Consider the following 17,848-nt stretch of genomic DNA (forward strand, 5'->3'; position numbering starts at 1 on the left):
CCACAATGATCTCGTATACGGCGAGGCGAGCCATTGGGCCTTTCTTTTAACGTCAACGTCACATGCATACATACGTACATATATGCATATATCGTCTCATTTATCCTCTTTTTATCTCAATTTAGGTACAACTTAACCCCTTAACCTACAACTACGGGCATAGCCCGTAGTACGATGATCGGGCCAAATATAATATACAGGGTGGTTGGTAAGTGGTGATACAAGCGGAAAGGGGGTGATTCTACGCGAAAAAAGAAGTCGAAAATATAGAATAAAAATTTTTCGTTTGAGGCTTCGTTTTCGAGAAAATCGACTTTGAATTTTCGCTCGGTACGCGTGCACTTTATCGTGTCTCGTTATAGCGGATCTCACTGTAGATCGTTGTCTCGATGGAAAAATTTAAAAAAAAAAATTTGTTATTCTATATTTTCCACTTTTCCATCGAGACAACGATCTACAATGAGATCCGTTATAACGTACTGCACGCGTACCGAGCGAAAATTCAAAGTCGATTTTCTCGAAAATAAAGCCTCAAACGAAAAATTTTTATTCTATATTTTCGACTTCTTTTTTCGCCTAGAATCACTCCCTTTCCGCTTGTACCACCAGTTACCAACCACCCTGTATAATAGCTTGTTTACGTTTTCGGGCCAAAATTCTCGAACCTAAATCGTAGGTTAAGGGGTTAAAATGTGGGAAAATTTGTTATTTAGAAAATGATAGTGTAACATGAATTTTGTTACTATATATATAGAATTGTATAATATTATATAATTTCAAGATAAGCGGAATTTGAGCAATTTTCATCTGATTGCTGGTAATTGGGCACTAGAAAAGGCACGCTGCACGCCAGTATAAGCAATGGGAAAGATGTATATATGTATGCAGCGAGATCGTAAAATCGATCAGAAGCTAAAACTCGTATATTTTAAGAATTGAAACAATTTGAAACATTTCGATGAACGTATGTGTTTACTTCTGTTTTCTTTCAAAAGTATGTATCTTAATCTTTAACAACTGCTGATTATTTCTTCTGATATAATTCTTATTGACTAAGAAGCTACAAGAGATTAATATCGTACAATTTTTAATGAAAAAACTTCTGATTTCTTATGCTAAAGTACTATACCTATTCGAACGCTTACATTTACAAATTTCAATTAATAAAATGAGGTGTATTAAACTAATTTGTTAAAACAATTTGGTATCTATAGTGACGGGAAGGTCTCAAGAGTACATCAGTAAAATTTGAAATCGATTCATTAACATAGACAGGAGTTATGATATATTTAATAGAAACATTCATGACGTGTGTCTCACAAAAGTATTCGAACGCTGTTGATAATTTTTCATCTTCCTTTCCACCGAATGTAAACATTATTGCTGAATGAAAATATTGGTACGTTCACTTGATGTTAGGATACCGTTTCAATAATAGTAACGTGCCTACACAATTTTAGAACCGTATACACTAACCTTAATTTTATTAAGCTATTCGCTTTAAGCAGGTTCAGATACATATTACTCTTGATATTCCTATGTCAGAAAATTGACTAGGGCTATGTCAGTGAGTGTCGCCACTTAAAGCTTCAATTTACGATCTTGCTATATCGGTCTCGCCAACTATACGTGGCAAAAGTCGAGCAGTCGAGGTCGATTCGTGAGACGTTGTCGGGTGCTCGAATTACGTTTGGTGTATTTCGTTTCTTGCGCGATTGCGTCCGAAAAATGCGAGCCGTTTCACTCGGTCAACGTGTTTCGTAAGCGCATATCGCGTGCGTGACAGGGCTAAGAAACGCTACTCTCGCGACAGCGATTCTTGACCATAGATTCGTATCTGTATATAAAACAAAAATAATTTTCCACGTCTATAATGACTATAATGATCGTTCTAGTGTAAACGATATCCTTCGATTTATATTCCGTTCCAACTGTAGAAAATTGAATATACGATTCACGAAAGTGGAAGTAAAAGTCTGAAGGATGATGACATATTTGTGAAAGTTCAGATGAAACATTTTGTTTCGATATCACGGCTCGTCTGTCGCGGAAAACTCCATGGGCGTGTGGAATTTATCGGTGTTAATCCATACGATATCTGTTCGTCGATAACGCGTTTCCAATACCCCGGCATAAATATGACAGAGCTCTAGATTCTTACATATCTGTTGCCGCTTTAGAATTTCCCTGTCCGTCATTGTCGATTTATTCGAATTCGAAGAGTGAACACTTTCCTGAATGTACGAGTTTACCTTTTCCAATAAACCTGTAGCTGCTAATATTTTTCTAAGTCATCGCTCTTCTTTATAACGGACAAGTAATCTGTGATATTCGTCGCGTATAGAATACTTTTAACGAATTAAAGAAACTATTAAAAATAAGTATTTCAGGATGTAATTCTAATTTGATCGTTTCTCACTAGGCTCGGGTCTTATTAAACTCGGATATGAATGCCGTGCTGGTCAGAATTAATTTTCATTCCACGAATACTAATTCAATTATATCAAGGAAAATACCTAAAGAGTGAAAATAAAATTTACTACGTCTTCTATCGTTGTAGATCATTCCTTGTTAGTATAATAAAGAAAGACAACTTAACTGCACTAATTAGTAAAGTCTTATCGAAAATCTTATGTATCTGCAAAACGTATTGGCTCAGAATAATGTAAATACGATCGAAATGCTTCTTTGTTTTGATGACTGTAAGTGAATATTGGATCGGCAACTAAGTGATTGCGGATTTTGTCATCACCGCCTAATCACAAAATCAGCAATCACTTAGTTGCCAACCCAATGTACGACCGCAAATGGTTAAAACCTAATTAGCGTCTAATTTGTTATGTGAATCGTTCAATGTCATTAACGCTTAATTAGCAAAAATCAGCAGCTAAAAATCACCACGACGACCCAGCAGAAAACACTTCGCGACCCCTGAAGACACTGCGCCCCGCAGATTAGGAACTCGGGCAATGAACATTCCTTGACATCGACGCTATCGCGATCGTGGAAGATGGGAATATTTCATCGTTTCGTAGCGTCACTTTTCTTCGAAGCGATGGTGTCACGATGAATCTTAGCGTACTTCCCGACCATCACGCTCTATGTTAATTTACGACAGATCTAGGTGGCATTTTGCAGCGGCCGCTGTGACATCGGCACCGTTGTATCGCGCCACACGAACCTTCATGCCACGATAATAAGAGCTGACTGTCGGCTCGTTTATATCGTGTCATGGTCAAAGCTTACGAGGGTCAAAGACACAACTCGTCAGACTCTGCGAATGCTACTGTGTGACGTTACATGGAACAACACGTACACGGGCTAAGGAGGTAAAAGAGCCGTCATAGCTCGCAGAAGTGACACGCCGACATGATTCCGCAGCCGTGTTACGTCAGATAAACGGAAATTTTCATCCGATACAGTGGTGGACAAACTTTGTCTTGTCAGCAACCGTAATATCAAAGATTTTTCACGGTATCATTCATCGGAAACGTACTTATGCGAGGCATTGAGAACAGAAAGTGGATTCACTGTAACACGACAAACTGAATACATAATTTGTTACCCAAAATAGATGTAACCGCGAAATATACATGTAGTATCGTGGAAAAAAGGCCTGTGGTGGCACTCGATAGCAAATACCACCACTCGACACTAACTAGTGTCGGACGACGGCAGCGCAGTGGTTAGCGCTTATTGGTGGATTCCAAATTCACAATAAAACAAGAGAGTAAACTATTAAACCGACAGAACTCAACTCTAACACCGTATAACACAGGTGTAAACTGTAAATATTTGTAAATATTGTAAATAAACCTATTTGACATCCCCCTCCCCCGCCCCCTCCCTATCATCCCGCCTCTCCCCAAAGTTACACAGCATCCAAAAAGTAGACTACCGAAGCGTCCTGTTTTGCGACCAAGTTTTCAGGACAGAAAAATCAACCAAAAACAAAATTACATAAAAGCTCCGCTCCCCAGCGGCTTAAATCCAAAGATTAGATTTTAACACAAAAAATGTAAAGCGCCGACACATAATATAGTATGGCTACGTCGTACCGCCGCGTATCGGTACCTTTGCCTAGCACATCATTACCAAAATTCACAGTTTATTATGAATACCAAAATGTAACTAAAATTGTATCTTGGGTTAAATAAACGTTACAAAAAAAAGCGCAGTGGTTAGCGCCTTAGGTCGCGAACGTTCGGAACCCGGGTTCGAATCCCGGCGCCGGAGTCCGATTTTTCTTCCACGATACAAAAAAAAAAAAAAGAAGAAGAAAAGCGACGACATCTACAGCGCTAAGCGCAGCTCACGATACTACATACATATACATAGGAAATTAGTGCTATAACTTCACATTCAGGGAAAACGTGGCTTAGTCTGCTGTTGCTCCTAATGTCTCAGTTTAAATTATTTGTTAATTGTACGTAAACTTGTTAACGATATTTAAGAAATACTCTAAAGGTGTTGTAGAACGAACACCCGTGGTAGAACTGTAATGGGTTACATTGTAAAAGGATTCTGTTTGAAAAGATTCTATAGCTTAAAACGTGGACTAACAAGCAACTCTTTCAGCCTTCTGAAACAAATCCTGTTAGATCCTTCTTTCGATTTCTATTAATATTTGTAAACCTAATGAAAGTTGGTGTGGCGCGATACAACAGTTTATGGTTATTCTGGTTTCTTTTCAAATTTAAACGATAAATCAAGCGATGAGTCGGCAAAAAGCGGCGGTTTAAACGCGGCGCGGATCGTTCTGTTGTAATTCACGGGAATTACGAACGGCAGCTTGCGCTCATTACGGATTAATAATTTATTTCGGGACCGTCTGTCTCATATTGGAAAGCAATTGTCGCGGGTAAAACAAAGCGCGAACTGCCACATTCTTTTTTGTCCGCTTGTGCGTCGCAAACACATGCAATTATACGTACGAGCGTGTTGTTCCCATGTATAATCCCGTGCCGTCCAGGCGAGCGTGCACCTCGCGAATTAAAACTATCCCTGAACGATGATTACACGCAAATGGCCACTGCCTACGTTATACAACCAATACGCGATCTTTCTTTCTTTAAAAGTCTACTTATTCGCAATGGTAATGTTATTTATCGTAAAAAAGGAAGATAGGATCGGGTTGACACATGATCGTTAAGGGTGTTAACCCTTTGCACTGGGAATTTTATTTCAATTTCGTTAGCAGCAGCTGCCAACGCTTTTAAGTGTTTTATTTGAAATGTACTTTGACTAAAAAATAAGACAATTGAAATAAATAAAGGAAGAAAGAAATTCACTTAAATACCAGTTTTATTCACACTATTGTTGTATTTTCTAATTTTTAAGCGTATGATATATCCTGAAACAATTTCCAGGACGCAATCCTGCTTTTCCCTCGCACGTTTCACAAAATATGCTGGGACTCGACAAAGGAGCTGCTGAGATAAAAACTGATGTCGAGTCACACTCGACGTAGGAGTTCAAAGGGTTAAGAGCTATTTTAAATACTATACAATGTACCTACAAAATATTAACATGATCTGTAGTATAAAATAATCTACACAAACACTGGTCTTTCTTATCTGTTGGAATATTTTTACGTAGAATAATCGAATTATAATATGGTCATTCTTCAACGTATCAATAATATTCTTACACATAGATATAATATATCTACATAATCGAAACGATTTACTTATAAAATGCGGAATAACTTTGGTGCACAGCAATACGTTATCGAACGCGTTATCTCTAATCGTATCGACGATCGCTGAGATGTGCAAACTTTGGCTCATTCAGCGCACGTAACTTCGTCTACTTCTTCCACATTTGAATCGTCCAGTAGATACGGATGACTGGTTGCTGGAAGTTCAGGAACTTATCGATTCCCGTCGACTACTAATTTTTAAGCGTATGATATATCTCGAAACAATTTCCAGGATGCAATCCTGCTTTTCTTTCGCACGTTTCGCAAAAACAGCTGGAACTCGACAAAGGAGCTGCTGGGATAAAAACTGATGTCGAGTCACACTCGACATGCAAAGAGTTAACATGTTTGTCGCTACTAGAAATTCATAAAAGAGATAGATATTATGTGCCATAGATTCGTGTTCTCAAGTATGCGTATGCTTATCGCATACGTAATCATCATTGTTGATTATCGCGTGCATGATCGATCAAGATCTCTAGTTTTAAATTGAGGTTTCTAGTCCACAGTAGACTATTGTAGTCAAATGATTCAAGTTCAACGATCTGTTCTACCCGGACGCATACCGATCACCTGTACCGATTTTTTACACCGTCTCAAAATCGTATACAGCGAATTTTTGAAGAATGCAAACACGATGATCCGGATGGTGGCGTATTTCGTCCTCGTAATTAACAGCTGTCGTAAACGCGTGATAAAGGAGTGGTGCGGGGGTTAAAACTGTGGCAGGATGTGGTTAAACCTTTAAATTGGGGTTTCTTCGCAGGCAATCTTTTGATATATACAGACTCGGTGGCGAAACGGTAGACGCGACGCACGATAAAAATAAATTACGTGATATTTCTTTTCCGCTCTTCGTCCGCGGGGATGTAATATATCGCGACCGCCGGGGGTGGATTTCTCGGGTTACAAATTCTTTATCGCCGCGACATTGTTGCACGTTTTATTTCCATGTTACTGGAGCAAATCAATGGGTGTTAACATTAAAAGCCGACGATACTTTGACGGTGCAGAGTCGATGGCTAAAGAGAGGACCGAGACAGAAGAGGATCAAAGATCGCTTGCATTACGTAATATAAAAATTAAAATCATTGGACCGTTGAATCATAATATACAGGGTGATTGGTAACTGGTGGTACAAGCGGAAAGGGGTTGATTCTACGCGAAAAAAGAAGTCGAAAATATAGAATAAAAATTTTTCGTTTGAGGCTTTGTTTTCGAGAAAATCGACTTTGAATTTTGGCTCGGTACGTGTGCACTTTATCACGTCTCGTTATAACGGATCTCACTGTAGATCGTTGTCTCGATGGAAAAATTTAAAAAAGAAAAAAAGGATTTTTATTCTATATTTTCGACTTCTTTTTTTTCGTAGTAGAATCACCCCCTTGTACCACCAGTTATCAACCACCCTGTAGAATATCTATTTCTTTTGGTCGAAGTGGATATGCTTTTCTCGTCGGAGTAAATGTATCAACTCTGCTACGGTCTTCAAATTTTTATGTATTTAATATAATATCTGTTCCGACAAAGCAAAATGACTTTTAATGTTCAAGGAAAATGAAATTCATCTATTAAAATTTTATTTAGGAATAGGAAAACACGATTAGGTCGAAAATGATTCGCAGAATGCAACAGAGTCGATCGAAGTAGCATATAAATAGATACATACTCTTCTTATTGTTAGTATATGAGTTGTTTAGCTCCACTCAATAGCTACGTTGATCAACTCCATAAATAGAAAAGTAGAAAACGATGATGACGTCAGTAACATCATTTTTCAAAATGTACCGTGATGTTTATCGTTATTTGTACCATTTTCTTGAGTAAACTTGTCGAAATCAGTCATTCATTTTCTTTTCTTTTTTTTAAGAATTGGATACAAATGCTATTCCTGAATGAAGTAATTAAGAAATGTACAAAAGATGTACAGTTGATTAGTTTAAAGCTTGAGAGCCTCGATGTGTAATCTACAATCTAACAAAAATCATATTCACTTTAAACACGCGAAATGTCCAGACGATTTTTCAGGTAGCCCATTACACGAAAAATCGTTCATTTACGAAAAATCGTAACAGCATTCGTAGCGTGGAAAGACTGGCACCTTTGCGCTAAAACCGTTTTCCACGGATTACAGGAAATTACATGTAAAGAGTTTGCCAGAATGTGTCCGCGAGAACGATCAAAGCTACAGAAGCAATTACTTCTCACCTGTACGAAATTCGTCATGTTCGCGCGATTTTCCCCATCTGTTTGTCTGCTTTTTAATGGCTCTTCGATACCAGTTCGCGATTACTTTATTGCATGGCATTATCATATATTAATATGCCGCGCTAACGATCGGAAAACAAATCGATGGACGCGGGCGGCGATTATGCACTCATGAAAGTGATCTACGCGGTGTGTTTGTGCACGCGCGCAAAACCTGATTGCTCTAACTGAACAACAAGCGATTTGACCGATATTATACACGACGACTACGTGTCTGTGCGCACGTGTAGCGTAACTATGATTACACATGTACTACTCCAATTGCATTCATTCATAAGTTTCATATTCGTGACAGAAACGATATATCGTGTATAAATATGTATGTACATGTACATATATCGTAACATATGTACGTAATTGGGTATTGTAACAATCGATTCGTTCCATAGACCATCGAGGTTTGTTCAACTTAGACTCCGCTTTTATTTTCTCTTCATGTTAATCGTTTATTTATTTGCACATTCGTTTGTCTTTTTCCGCTTCACGAGCACCGATTCATTGATATTTGCGCAGTCATTATTATATGATTGATCTTTTTCTTTTTGCAATTTTCAAGGTGCATTGTGCGTAATTCCACGGAAATCAAGAATAAAATGCCTTATCGCATCCCCTTCTGGCGGTCTCTTGCTTCCGTTTTCCGATGGTCGTCTTATCGCTACCGTTTATTTATGGAAATCATCGCGACTATAGAGTCGAAGTTTTCGTTTCGCCATTTTACAGCTCTGTTTTTATATACTAATTAACTTGACCTAATCTAAATTATCCAACATCCACTGATTCTTCTTTTCATTCGATATAACGTGAATGCTACTATGCGGAGCTAGAGGCAAATGTGAATCCGATTGGTTGTAACGAATTAGACTATGGGTACACTTAGCGTGTCTTCTGATGAATGAAACATCCAAAGATTGAGATGCATATACTCGTAAGATTTATGTATTTGCATTATACATGACGTATTTGATTGTTTTGACGTATTCGTCATACAATTCGTTACACAGGCTCCTACGAATATGATGGTATTTCGTTCTCCAGATGTTCCTTTCGTCAAGACACGCATCTACCATAATCGTAGCCCAGATTCACTTCAACCTCGCACTATGTTTCACCGCAGTGTGCTATTGGACAAAATGGTCACATACTTACGTATACTAATTGTGCAGTCCTATGAATGAAATACGCCTCTTACCCCCGTATCATCTCACAGTCTTCTTTCCGTCTCTCATAGTACATGCGCTCCTGTCTTTCCTGTGTATACTAATTAACATCACCTCCGATGTTACAACGCGTATCGATATCCAGCTCGTAGCTCGACAGACCATTAGCTCTCGTATTTTACCATTACCTGTTTACACGTCGCCTTTCTTCTAAACTCTATTTCGTACACCATCTCCGTTAGTCTCTAGTATCGTCGTTATCCTAGCAAGTCTTTCACGGAGCGCTGGGTCTGGGATACTCTATTTCGCCAAGTCTCGCAGCCGTCCATCATTTTCTCGTATTAATTATCGAGGCTCTTTTATCCGGCACATCGGAATTTTTGGTACTGCTTTCGTGGCAGCAGATACAGGGAAGAGGTAAAGAGGAAGAAGAGGAGAGGGAGAACGCAGCAGAGGCTTTCAGGCTCGTTCTTCCGGTGCAACAACCCGGAATGCCTTCAGATCTCGTCCGCAAACGACGTCCGTCTTGTACGTGTCGGTACGTTACGGGCCATATCTCGTTCCCCTTAAGCCCCGTGCGCGTTCCATCCCCCGATATACCAATTCCACCCAGTGCTTTGCGATGGAACGTGAACTCGCTTCTGAGCCTTTCTCGTGTCTCATACACGCCGGGACACACGGAACGAGCCAGCGGAGAATCGGTTAGAGGAGGACCCGCACAGCGATAGAGCGACCGAGTAAGCTGCGAGAGAGATGACAAACGAGCGGCTCGCGATGGATAGAAAGAGAAAGAGAGCGAGATGAAACGAGAGAAGAGACGAGGCCAGGGAAACGTCGAGCAGGAGGAACCGGGCCGTGGAACGTGCACGCGGGAAAGAGAGCTCCTACCCGAACACACATCCACGGTTCTACACACACGGAGAGGAGAACGCAGAACGAGAACCGATGCGGCTGTCGCGAGGAAGAAGAGTCGACGGGGGCAGGGAAGGCGGCTGGTTGGAGTGTCAGGAACGAATCCAGAGGGGGATAGAGAGAGAGAGAGGGAGAGCACGAGCGAGCCCGGCGATGCGACGGACGGTGCGAACGTGGAAAAGAGAGAAGAGGAAGAGCTTAGAGAGAACGAGAGCGCGCATTGTAAACGAGAAAGACGGCAAAGAGAGAAGGACGAACGGAGCGAATCGAGAGAACGAGCATAAGTGAAAGAGGACCGAGAGAGCGTGTGTATATATGTGCATCGCGGACGAAGAAGAAAGAGAGATGACGACAGAGGCGAGCAAAAGCACGAGTGAGAAAGAAGAAGCGTAGCTACAGAGAGGAACGAGGGACACGGCCAGATAGAACTCGAGCTTCGAAGAGTAGTAGCGCGTGCTCACAAACTCAGCCAGCGCCTCTCGCACAGCGTGTGTCTCCCCGACGTCCCTCTCCTCTCCTCTCTTGATCCGCCGGTGGTACGCTTCTCTCCTATGCTCTACTACGCGCGTTCGTCGTCGTCGTCGTCGTCGTCGTCGTCGTCGTAGTCGTCTCACTCATCTCTTGGCCCCGCGTCCGCCTAACCAACCTCATCCCACCTAGCCTTTACCATTTCCTCCTCCTCCTTCTCCTCTCTCTTTTCCCCGTTCCTGCCACGCTCTATCTCGGTCCGCTGCTACGCTTCTCTCCCGGTCCACCCACCCACCGACCCACGAAACCGCTCGTTCCCGCGCGTCGACTCACCCCACGTACACCAGAGGCTCACTCCCTATTACTCGGCTCTGCTGCACCGTTCTCTCTTTTTCTTGCCCTCCGCGGTTCTTTTTCTTCCTTTCCTCCGTCACCCTTTCTCTACCGGTTATGCTCCCTTCGTTTACGCGTTTTCTTCCTTCGCGTCACGCGAAGAAAGGTATACACAAAGAGAGGTACAGGGGAGAAGTAATCTTTTTCCCGCGTTCTCTCGTGCCTCTTCTTCGTTCTTTCGATCTCTTCTCATCGCTTTCCATCTCTTAACCCTTTCGCGTCGTCCTCCTTCGACTCGCCACAACCTCTCTTCGTTCGTGTCACCGCTGTTCGGTCGTTGGTTCGCTCGTTCAACGTCTACAAGCAGCATAGGCGCCCAGAGCCGGCCGACGCGACCGACAGCCAGCTCTTCGCGATTATCTTTTGTCCGATCGTACATACGTGCGTGTGCACGTCGCTCCGCAGTATGCTTGTTGCGCGCGGGATGAAAGCGCGAGCAGAGGCGCACGCACTGGATACCGGATACACATGCTCGTTTTAGTTTCTCTCCTCCATGCATCTGTCTTCCTCATCGTCGTCGTGGTCGACGTGCTCGTTCGTACATCTCGTTGCTCTCCATCGCCGTCGTCGTCGTCGTCGTTGGCTCGTCGGTCGTCTGTATGCATGTATCTGCGAGTGCCGCCGCCAGCGTAGCGCCACGCCGCGACGCGACGCGACGGCTAGAACGACGAGCTTTATATTATCGTCGCTCCCGGCGATGCCGCGCGTAGCACGGGAACCAGTAGCGGTAGCGGTCTGCTCTTCTTGCGGCGCAACAGAGAAAGATGGAGCTCTGGAGCGATGGAAAAAGAGGTGCAGTGGGAAACAGGCAACGAAAGAGAGAGAAAGAGAGAGGAGTCGGAGAGTGAGAAGGAAGGAGAACGCGGCGAGTCTGGAATTTTGCACAGCTCTGCGGGTCTCGATGGCCGGGAATATGGGTATTATCGGTGGGATGCTTTTTGAAACCGTAGCTCGTTTGGTCCTCTTTCTCCTCTCGCTACTCCTCCTCTCCATCTCCACCTGCATATCCTCCCACCTCCTCCTCCACCATGGCGCTCGGCTCTTCTAGGAGGTTGTAATTATTTGCGCGCGTGTGTGTAGGCGCGTTACGCGGTCGCGTAGTTCGATACAAAAGTAACGCTGTCGGGCATGCGGCAAATCGGCGGTTCGTCGACTCGACATCGGTTTCGTATAACGTATCTGCAATATAGATAGAGACGTACGTGCTTGCTGTGTGTACGAATGTGTTGAGCACGGTGAACGAGATATATGCTCGAACGAATCTTTATACCTGATAGCTTTTGGTTAAGCCGCGTGTGTACGCTCGCATTCGCGTGCACGCATGGACCATTCGTAATTACAGGGAATATCGCGTCGCCGTTTAAAGCGCGCTCTAAACCGAGACAACGCTAACCGAACGGTACTTTACGAAGACCTTAAAACCACGGGACATACCGGCAACTATAAATAAGGCGAGGCGCGCGAGTAACACACGCGTGCCTTCGTGCATGCCCACAGCATGGTATAGGATATAAGTACGCGCATAGAGAAGCGAAACCTAACCTAAACGATAATTGAGAAGCTTTCTGGGAAACATAGGGTAAAGTGGGGATTTGGGTAACTTGTATTGGAAGTTTCAGTTTTACTTGTTTTAATATTAGCTACGTTTGTGAACACCATGATAAGTATATTTTTGTACATTTTCTGATATCAACGTTACAATATTAGAATTACCGAAACGGGAATTGTGACTGGTATCAGATTTTTGTTTTTTCAAGTACTAAAAAATATAGTTGTTTTTGCTATATATATAGAGAGAGAGCTTTTTAGGAACAATTGATTTTAACTATTTTTAGATGGCGTTAGTTGAACACAATGGCGAATGTCAAATGGAAGAAGATGGGTTTTGAACATGCACAGGTCGAGAATACACTGACAAGTAGATTTAGCGAAGGGTAACGCGCGCGCGTCTAGTTTGCTTCTCCTCGCCTTTGCCAGCCCGTTTCGCTCGCTACTTTATGATTTACTATCGTGCCGTTATCCGGTGCACACTCAAGACACGTTTCTTTCTGTTTGATTCCGCAGGAGTTGCAGTGACGAAGGAAGTTCCTAAGAGGTTCCGGTACAATGTCGACAGCCTACAGGGTGAGTTACTTAAAATCGTTCAATTTTTTTTATATTCGCGCATATATTTCGAAAGTTTCCGCGTTAAAAGAATATGAAAATCGTCGATAAGCGATTTCAATCGAAAAATTACAAAAGCATTGTTTGACCATTCTTCGGAATTTATAGTAGTCACGGTATTGTTTATACTAGAATTTATTTCTTCTGTTAATATTGTTTATTTAGTAAATAACATTTTCTGTAAACATCCAAATAGTTTTTCGTTTTTCCTGCAAAGCTTGTTTCAGTTTGTGTGAGTTCACTTTTGAGATACACGCGTGGTATATGTACCTATCGTGTATACGGTAAAATGGGTCAGACCACAGGAAAGTGTAATTTAAAATAAAACACGAAGCTCAATTTTCTAAATAAACACCGAGGTTCCAGAGATTAGACCGTAACCGTTGTTATATTTTATTAAATGGAAAATTTCAACCCTCGAACCGTGTATCGGCTCTTATTACGAAAGCTTCAATATTTTCAACCAGTTTTTGAGTCTATTCCGGCGAACCTAAAATTTGGCTATCCTTGCGGTAATGACCGCCACGAGACGATCGGATTAAGTTTATCAGATGTTTCTCGATGGATACTTAGCACGTTAGCGGCGGTGAACTCGCGATAACGGTTTTCCATGCTTCGTTTGTTGCGTGTAAATCACCCGTTCCGTGGCCACGTATAATTTGTACGTTATATGCTCGACACTCGGCAACCCTTTCTATGAATACCGCTTCATCGTTCGTGGACGCGTGTATATGCGTATAAACGTATGTAGATATATTTGTGTGTAAACTACCGCGCGCGCATCAACTCCCCTCCTTTAGCTAGTGCAGCCTCGTTATCTGTGCGAGAAAGCTCGATTGATGTCGTTTCACGCACCGACGATCTTTTTGGATTTTGTATCAGTGCTAGCAAAGGGATGAGAGGGAGTCTAGGTCGAGATTAACGTGAGGATATTTTGCTGGCAATTAGCGAAAGTGGAAAGTTCCGTTTCTCGGTGCAACTACCATGACAGGATTTTCCAATTTCGTCAACATCGTTTTCTGTAAATGTTGGTTTCTTCAGTTGGAACTTGGAAAGCATTTTCGAAGATCGTTCCCGAACAAGATTCGGAGTAAATGTATTTTTAACTTTATCTGCAGATATTTGTGTTAATTCTTTCGCTATGATACCTTCAGAGTCCTTTAAAGTGAAAGGGTTAAAAGTTGCGACGTTAAACGACGCGAAATTCACGTTTAAATTTTACTTCAACCTCTATTAAAACTCTTTTGATTTGAAGAAACTGTGTCGAAATAGAAATGAAAGAAAGATACCTCTTCTTATTCCATTCTACTATATAATCCTATTATCTACATGCGTGTAACATATTTGTATTATAAATGTTCATAAAACTGTATCAGACGCTATTTATCGGAAGCATTTTCCCAATCTCGTATTTACGTAATAAGAGATTAAATATGCAAAACTCAGCGTTTCTTTTTTTCTCGAAAATAAATAAATCGTTGAAAGAAAAAAACAGAAAGACGATGAAACTGGAATATACTCGTTGCCGTGGCATTACGTTCCATGGGCACGTCGAACTCCCGCGAGTCGTATAATTTGTCACCGGATGACGTCAACGGACAGTTTTGTTTCTTAGGCGGCACAAACGTACTTACGTGTGCATCGTGATTACTGCATATACGCTCATGCTGCACCTTGCGCATGGAAATACAGGAATACGAGGTAGCGTGTTCGCCAACTCGCTGGAATGAGTCCACTCGCCTCGTTTCTCCAACGACTCCGGTTCCTCGTCGCTGATCGAACGTTCCACCTACGCCCTTTCACCTTCTTTCTATCTTTCTCTGTTACCAGTGTAAGTCCGCATTGACGCTTCCTGTCTTTCTCTAAAGGTGTGTTCCTCGCCGATATTCGCAAATTACTTTGGTACTCTGATTAATTTATAGTAACAACAGCTGGATCCGATTGATGTGTACAAATGAACGATGAATTAATTAATAATTAGAAATAGAATTTACTAGCTTTTTATGGCATCAGCAGGCTATAAATTGAAACTATCTGTTAGAAAACGTAACAGTAATATTCTTGACTATTTGCTGTATCATTATGTATTATATGTACCTATGATTACTGCTTAAACATTACACTGCTTCTTGCATTAACTGGCAAGTTAAGTAAGAACGGTTTTTCTACTAATTTAGGAAACCTTCTTAATCGGACTCGCGACTCAAAAGCTACGCAAAAGAATCTGCAAATAGGGAACTTGTCAAGTAACGAAATAGTTCTACAAAGCTTGTGTCACGTTCTATTTAGTTGCCGCGTTCGGTAGCGTTAACTGACGTTTAATGCAACTGGCAATAAGTTCCACTTTCGGCTAACCTGTTGTGTGCGGGAATATTGGCACGGCAGAGGATCAAAGTTGTTCGAAAGTAAATTAACAATATGTAATGATTTATTCAAATCTTACTCTATTTCGATATTGACAATTGATTGACAGACTGACGGATATAAAATTCTTCGGTTGACAAAATGGTAATTCTTCGGTTGACAATAATGTTAATTATTCGGTTGACAAAATGGTAATTCTTCGGTTGACAAAATGGTAATTATTCGGTTGACAATAATGGTAATTATTCGGTTGACAAAATGGTAATTCTTCGGTTGACAAAATGATAATTATTCGGTTGACAATAATGGTAATTATTCGATTGACAAAATGGTAATTCTTCGGTTGACAATAATGGTAATTCTTCGGTTGACAAAATGGTAATTATTCGGTTGACAAAATGGTAATTCTTCGGTTGACAAAATGGTAATTATTCGGTTGACAATAATGGTAATTATTCGATTGACAATAATGGTAATTATTCGGTTGACAAAATGGTAATTCTTCGGTTGACAAAATGGTAATTATTCGGTTGACAAAATGTTAACCAACTCTTCAATAGACAAAATGGTAACTAACTCTTCGATAGACAATGGTAATTATTCGGTTGACGAAGGGTAATTAATTATTGACTTCTTTGAGTCGCTACATTTATTTATATCTTTCTTTATGTCTTTCTTTTGAAAATGTTTGGGAAGATCCCCAACGTTTGTTCAAACTGCCGACTTTGTTTAAAGCTTTAAACTGTTTTAATATCGTTATAAAAACATAGTTGGATAAACTGCCTTTCACTTCAAATACTATAAACACGATTTCAAATAAACGTTTTAAATTACCTCGATTTCAATGAAATTACCAATTTTACTTTCGCGCTACGAATCGTGCGAGGTGCAGGACGTGACACTTGACTATTAGGAATCGTTTATTATTGCGTATTAGTTTTTGAAAATCAATTTAATCTTTTCATGACACTCTATTATACGTAACTATGACGACTACAAAGAAATACTGATTTACATCTATTTATATCTAATTTTTCAATGAAATCTTCTCACATACATCTTGTCAAAAGTAAGCTACTGTTCGCATACTTCCAAATTAAAAGCACATAGATATTATATTATGTACGTTCCTTGTGTCCTACTATCTTGCACTTTCTACATTCAGTTCATTTCAATATTTCAATTGTAGAAAGTATTGCAATGTCCATACATAGATATTCTAGCTATAAACATTTTGCAAGCATCGTTCGTGAACACTAGTCGCGAACACGTTTGCTAGCGAGTACACACTTCTTAACATTAAACGACGTCTGGGAGAACGCTTCGTTGCATATATTACGCGATCACGTTCGCTCGTGCCTTTCCACGTTCGTCATCCACAAGTTTCCTTTTTACCGTTTTATTCGAAAATAAGTGGCCAAAAGGGAGGAAAGGTTGGTTTTCTCTCCCTGGTGTTTCGCGTTCACTTTGCGTCCCTCTCGATGCCGCGATCGAATTTATGGCGCAGATAACTCGGGCTAAGTACGATCTTAAGCGACTGGAGGGGCGTAAAATATTTTATGGTTACAGTAAATTTTATCGGTTTATATCTCTGCTCTGTTAGCTTCGTATTAATATAAGATGATCTTCGTCGTAGAAACCGATGCGACCAAGCGATATTTTAACGGACGAATCAGCTTCGTTTGCGCGATACCGACGCGATTAGTAAATCGGGTACCTGGATCGTTTCATTAAAGCTGTCAATTTCCTTTAAATTTCTTCTGCTCTTTCTCTCTGCTCGTTCGATTTATCGGTCACATTTAGTCGGTTATTATACGTTCACGGTGGTTTATTTAATAAAAAGAGAACGAAAGAAACGGAGTAAAAGAACAAGGAGAGAGAAATAACTTGGCGTTTAATGAGAGTTCATCGGCCCTCCACACTTTCTCACGAAAATATTTAACAGCTACTGTACAGAAAACTTTTATGTCCATATTATATGTGTTGTATAAAACATTTTGGAATTTCATTGGCAAGATATCTATTGCAAAAGTATATTTAGTAACAAAAATTATACACCTATTTACAGCATGAACAGCCATGCTAAGCATACGGTGAAAATTGACTCTTTAAATACCTTTATCACCTCTCTGAACTATATAACTCCATTAAATATTTTCTGGCTTTTACGTACATTTTCAAATTTCTTTCAGATTTGACCAATGCGTTTATTGTAGTCGAGTCTCATTACACGATCAATGAAATTTCAGGATGTTTCGTATGACGAATAATATATTCATAAAAAGTATCTACAATTGTTTGAATACTTTGGTGGAAGTGCGCATATCGTACAGCCTTTTTCTCTTGCTCCTTTTTCGTAGCTCTTGTTTCTACCACTTTTATTCCAACCTCGCGACGATTCACTTCGTATCCGAATGCAAAT

At 40.7% G+C, this 17,848-nt stretch overlaps 1 long non-coding RNA gene across 2 annotated transcripts in view; it reads left to right on the forward strand.

Moving 5' to 3' along the window:
• The window catches only part of LOC138182916 (uncharacterized), a 145,701-nt gene that overhangs the window by 41,092 nt on the left and 86,761 nt on the right, over nucleotides 1–17,848 (forward strand). For both annotated transcript variants that reach the window (XR_011173933.1, XR_011173932.1), the window contains one exon: nucleotides 12,964–13,023. This is a non-coding gene — a long non-coding RNA (uncharacterized LOC138182916). The remainder of the gene's footprint in view (nucleotides 1–12,963; nucleotides 13,024–17,848) is intronic.

This window comes from Bombus flavifrons, chromosome 8, assembly GCF_040668555.2.
Source record: "Bombus flavifrons isolate JBK064 chromosome 8, iyBomFlav1_principal, whole genome shotgun sequence".
Lineage (NCBI taxonomy): Eukaryota > Metazoa > Arthropoda > Insecta > Hymenoptera > Apidae > Bombus > Bombus flavifrons.